The sequence below is a fragment of the Pundamilia nyererei genome, unplaced genomic scaffold (genome assembly GCF_000239375.1).
Source record: "Pundamilia nyererei isolate P.nyererei 1_Seehausen unplaced genomic scaffold, PunNye1.0 scaffold00246, whole genome shotgun sequence".
Taxonomy (NCBI): Eukaryota; Metazoa; Chordata; class Actinopteri; order Cichliformes; family Cichlidae; genus Pundamilia; species Pundamilia nyererei.
This window is the reverse complement of record NW_005187647.1, coordinates 175996-181971: the sequence shown is the minus strand read 5'-3', so window position 1 is coordinate 181971 and position 5976 is coordinate 175996.

Genomic DNA, 5976 nt, shown 5'->3' with positions numbered 1-5976 from the left:
AAATGAGAGACGAGCAAAAAAAAAAACACAGGCACACAAAAAACAATGAAAGACATGAGAAAGATCGGGAACAGTTACTGCTAACAACACCATTCACTGCGGACTCTTCAGTGATCCAAACATGAATCAGACAGAAAAGGAGAGTGGCCTGAGACGAAAAATGCCTTGAGTCAGCCGGAAAACAGCCAAGCAGATGAGAAAAGCATGACAGATAAGAGGAAACGAGAATGGATTTACTATCAGTGTCACATCCCTCTGGTGTTCCCTGATGCCTCTCTGTTCCAGCTGTTTGTCAAAGAAGCCTTTAACTGCATTCAGCAATATCCAGAACACCTCGCAGCGCTCCATGTACCAGGTTAAAAGTGGTTCACAAGTTCATGCGAGTTTAAAATGTGCAGCTGATGTGAGAAGGTTTGATTCTTTGCTTCTGAGCTCACGATTTGAGACGTTCTACGTATGTTATTATCATCTTTGTCTGATCTGAGAAAATTCACCTGTTTTCTTAAACAAGAACGCATCGATGCAGAGAGCATCGTTTCATGATATTTTTATTACAGTATGATGACGTCAGCCTATTATGGCATCATTGTACTCATGGTGAACTTTAACAATGATGGTCAAGTTCAAATGCTTAGCCAACCAAGGTACTCATGTCCCTCAAGGCCTAGTATATTGTTGTGAAGTTTGAAGACGATCCATAAAAATGGTGGGTAATATAAAGTTTTTACTGATTTTCAGATTTGATGTGAACTTGACTTTGAATTTCACCAAAATTAAATCAGCTTGAGCTGTTATTGGTGTCCACCATCACGGAAAATTTTCAACATGATATCTTGAAAACTGGATGCTAGCTTGCTAACAGACAGACCAACATTGTTACAGGCTCCCTCCCTTTGGTGGGAGCATAAAACAGCCTTTATTCTGTTAAATGTTGGCCACAAAGTCAAATTGGGGCACTGTGCCATTATGTACAAAAAGGAGTTGACTCAGCTGGTTTTGGATGCAAAACCAAACTAAACTGTGAACTCAGTCAAATCAAACTGTAAACAGATAATGGTAATGTTAGCAGTACATCTGCTGTATAGCAAGAAGTCTTAATTGCCACATTTCATGTTTAATGTTCATGGTTTTAGTTGCTCAGCTATTAATGTTAGCTAACTTTAAAGAAAGCTTTCACAGGACTCTCTGTACTAACAGATGACCTAACTTTTGACGCTACTTTGGTATACAATAGAGTTCAGGGTCCACACTCATAAACTGAAATCATCACGCCTCCATCACCATGCTGACAGGCGTCCAAACATCTCTGCTTTGGTCTCATGTGTACAAAGGACACTGATCCAGAAGTCTTTGTGGTTTATTCAGATGCAGTTTTGTAAACCTAAGCTTGGGAGTGATGGTTCTGTTTTTTAAAGAGTAGAGGCTTTCTCCTGCCAACCCTTCCAAACAAGCCACACTTGTCCAGTCTCTTTCTAACTGTGCTGTCATTAACTTTAATGTTTAGCATGCTAACTGAGGCCTGTAGAGCCTGATATGTAGCTCCTGAGCTTTTTGCTTTTTCTGAGTGTTGCGCAGTCTGACCTTGAGATGAATTTTCTGGGACATCTATTCCTGGTGGCTGTCTTGAATGTCTTTTTTCTTGTGAATAATGTTTCTCACTGAAGAATGAATGATGTCTTCCCTCCTTGGTGTTGGGTTAAGACACACCTGAATGCTCCAGACCAGCAAACTGTTAAAACTACTTCTACTTAATTCTATTAAGCAAAACTAAGGGTTACTTCGTTTTTCACACACTGTTTCTTCATTCGGGTTATTTTGGGTAATTTCTGTTAAATAAATAATGAAACACTGTTGTTGCTATCTGATTTTATCTAACTTTAAGACTTGGAAAGGAACAAATGATTTCTTTATGTCCTGATATGTAAAACCTTAAAATTATAACTAAAAGAGGGTGCTCCAAACAGCAGAGGTAATAGCACAGTTCTCCTGTGCTTGCCCAGCTAACCCTTTGTTCCCCCAAAATCATTTATTAAGTCATGATGGCTCTTTTTAGTTTTATTTCTTTACATGAAAGCAGAATATTGGGTCTAAATTCTTTCCTATTGGTCTTTTGACCTGCTGGAAGGCACAGGCATGGGTCAGATAACAAGCTTTGCTGATCAGGCACTTCCTGGTACAGTATCGCTGGCCTTGGCCTGTTAAAGTGTCCCTAGAAAGGAAATCAGCCAATCTTCATGATGAGCAGCGTCAACAGACAGGAAATAGAGGAAGTTGAATGAGTTGAAAGTCGGCAGTATTTTTCGTGCCACTAAACCACCAAGTCATCAAAATCTCACTACGTGGTGACAGTGATTTACTGCTGACGGGTACCAGGAGATTAGAAATACTGAGGTCATGAATCAAAGTCAACCAACAACCTGCATTTGAGTCGTGCAGACGTTTTTGAGGGGTTTTTTGTTTAGCTTCCGTAAAATTCCAAACCACTCTATTATATCCAGACATAAAGGTATAAATCCTGTTTGAAAGCCTCCGTCACACAGCCAGGGACATTATCTGATATAGAAATTCTGAATATTTTAGAATTTCTTTTTGGCATAAGAGGATGAACTTCAGATCAATCAAAAAAATAAAAGTTTTTAGGCCGATTATGCATCCCCCCCCTCGCTAAATGATCCGTATCGCCTCAGAGCTGTGGAGGCTCGATCTGAGCATAAGCGGTCTGGAGCCGAGAGGAAAATCATATATAATCCCACGGGGCCCAAATATGTTTGGATTCCCTTGATGATGCAGATGAGTTCTGGTGTGCATTTCCACTGAGCTGTAGAGGAAATGCAGCAGCACCACCCCCACACTGTTTTTTTTAATTTAAGCCAGAAAAAAGAAATAAGACAGATTTACTTAGGTGAAATGTCCAGTAGGTAAACTGCTTGATTTATACATTCATTCTTTTATCTGGTGCTTAATTACAACTTTTGTCTTATTTTAGTCGTAAGACTAAGAGCAAAGGGTTCAGACATTTTTCATAGTGCATGTTATTTAACAGAATTCAGGGTCATTATGCTCAGCTACATACTGAACTTAGAGGATAAAAATAAAGCAGCGATCCTGTTGCAATAGTATCGATCGGATACCAATACCAGCATTGTTATCGATAGTTAGATTGATCCAGCCCAGCACTGGTGCAAACTCAGTTCAGCTTTGGTGTCATCAGTGTCAAGATGCCAGGTTGGTCCCAGGTTGGTGGTAAAGGGGTTACAAGTGAGCTGGGAACATAAGTAACGCTAAAAAATATATCTTTCCATTTCTCACTAGAACCAGAAGAAAAGTCGCTCCATCAGGCGATGGCATACTGATGTCGTAAAGGGATGTGACAATCCGTTAAAGCAGCAGTTTAATGGAACTGTTGTGCAAACTTACTGTAAAGCATCCTGGACACACCCTGGTGTATTCACTTCCTGTACAATACAAGCAATGTTCTTACTGAGCATAAACTGGTGCATTTAACCCAATATATATTCTGCTTTTCAAATGTAACTTTCTGATACTAAGCTATTTGGATTTTTCACACATATTGAGGAGTACATGGCCAAAAATACAAACATTGATACTAAGCACAAAGACTCACGGGACTGTAAACATTTAGCTTCTAATCTGTAATCATGTTGTGGTTATTACTTCAGTTCTGCTGTGTTTAGATTTTAATTGTTGTGGATGTGTGATGAGGTTTCGAGTGTGCATGTGGTTACAATTTGGCCACCATGACCGACGCTTCAGTAGAGATCAATGAGTCGCTGCACTGATCGCTCAGGGCTGGTACCAGAGTTCTATCTGGATGCAGCGTTTTCAGTGGGAGAAACATCCAAGTGACTTCTTCAGTCTCAGCCGACTGCAGGTTTTCCCAACCAATAAATTTGCATAATTGCTGAAAGTAGCACCACTGGTGGGCTGAGAGGTCAGTTTCTTGATCATTAATATGCAAATTGTTATGACCCTTGATTAACAACCATTGATCACTGACAATTGATCAACGGCCATGAATACCATTCACAGAGTTGGGGAATGCTTCTTTTAACATTTTAAATACTGACAAAAAAGCAATTTATGGAGACATTATTTTATTGTTTTTTAGCTTTTTTTAAAAATAAAGGGCATTTAGGGCAGCACGGTGGTTAGCACTGTCAGGCCGGGGTCTTTCTTTGTGGAGTTTGCATGTTCTCCCCGTGTTTGCGTGGGTTCTCTCCGGGTACTCCGGCTTCCTCCCACCGTCCAGAGACATGCAACTTGTGGGGATAGGTTAATTGGATAATCCAAATTGCCACTAGGTGTGAATGGTTGTCTGTCCCTATGTGCTGGCCCTGCGACAGACTGGCGACCTGTCCAGGGTGTACCCTGCCTCTCACCCTATGACAGCTGGGATAGGCTCCAGCGCCCCCCGCGATCCTGAAAAGGATAAGCGAATGGATGGATAAAGGGCATTTAACTTAAAATTAAAGAAAACTCCTAATCAACTCTAACTTGTCCTTCTCAAATAGATTTTTAATTTAACTAAAGCCAGCTTATCAAATTTTGCAGTCTGAGTTTTAAGGCTTGTCAGACAACCTGCTCATCGGCTACTAAAATATCACAAATACAAAAAAGGATATTTCTACTTTGCAACAACAAATTATTTATCTTCTGTCACCACAATATAAAGGTAAAGAACAAAAGCACAGTGGAGTCCTCACGGTGACTGAGGTGTGAAGGAAAACATGCAATTTTCAGTCTTTATGAGTTTTACTTCTGCTGAGCTAACAGAATGAGTAACTGACTTCCAGTGTAATCAGCACATCACTCGCAGTTCTTTTTATTTCTTTTGCTGCCGGTGAGCCGGACATTTGTCAGTCATTTTCCACAGAAGCGCAGAGTGAACAGACCTCCTTTGGTTTCGGTCAGATTGCTGCATCAGCTGAAAAGTTTGCAGACTGTGGTTAAATCCTGCTGATTTTTTCAAAGAACCAAACCGCCAAAATGGGAATTAATATTTCATGGGAAAGCTTTCAGTTTCATTTTAATTCAGTGGTATTTCCCGTTTACAATGCCCAATAATGTTAAACAGCAGTGGTGACGGGTGGGAGAGCATCCTATGTGTCATTTGTATTGTAAGAAAAACAAATTACATAAAACACAAAGCAAAATATATTAAAAATAACACTCGATGATAATACTACATTTCAGAGTTCATGATGATAATAATATCAGGACCCTTGTGTCTTTTTACAAAATAAGCTTCAGGATGGGAAACATCCGTCTGTCCAAAAGCAACAATTATATTAATATCATATTATTAAAAAGCTTCATTATACAGTTCAGTAATACTGCTTCATCAGTTATAATGTGCAAGAAATAAAATGTTCAGAGAGAAGATTGTGCCGAGCAGCTGTGTGTTTGTGCTATTTCAAATGAAACCCCCCCGATCTTATCATCAGTCAGGCTGAACACACAAAGGAATAGGAACACACACACAAAAGCTATTTTTGGTTTTTAAGCCAGTAAATAAAAGCAAGTAAATCAAATAACTTTGGAGTTATTTAAATGTTTTCTTTCCTGTTTTGATAAAGCTACGCTAGCCTTTTCCCTCTGCTTCCAGTATTTGTGCTAAGCTAGGCTAAACATGTCCAACAAATGGAGGTGATCCACCTTCAGATCCGAGTCTGGATAAGACGGAGTCTTAGAAGATGAACCAGAACATAATATTGAATTAGGAGTATTGGAGCTCCCGTGGACCCTCTGCAGCGCCCAATGCTGTGCAAATCCAGTCTGTGTGTGCAACATCTACAACCCCCGTCCCAACCCCCCCAAAAAGAAAAAAAATATATATATAAAATTAAAAACATTTAAAAAGAATATACAATGCATGGTTAGATACTTTACAAGAAGGAGAAGTTGTGCCAAAAAAAAAAGAAAAAAAGTCTCAGGATTTTGGCTTCGTACAAGGTC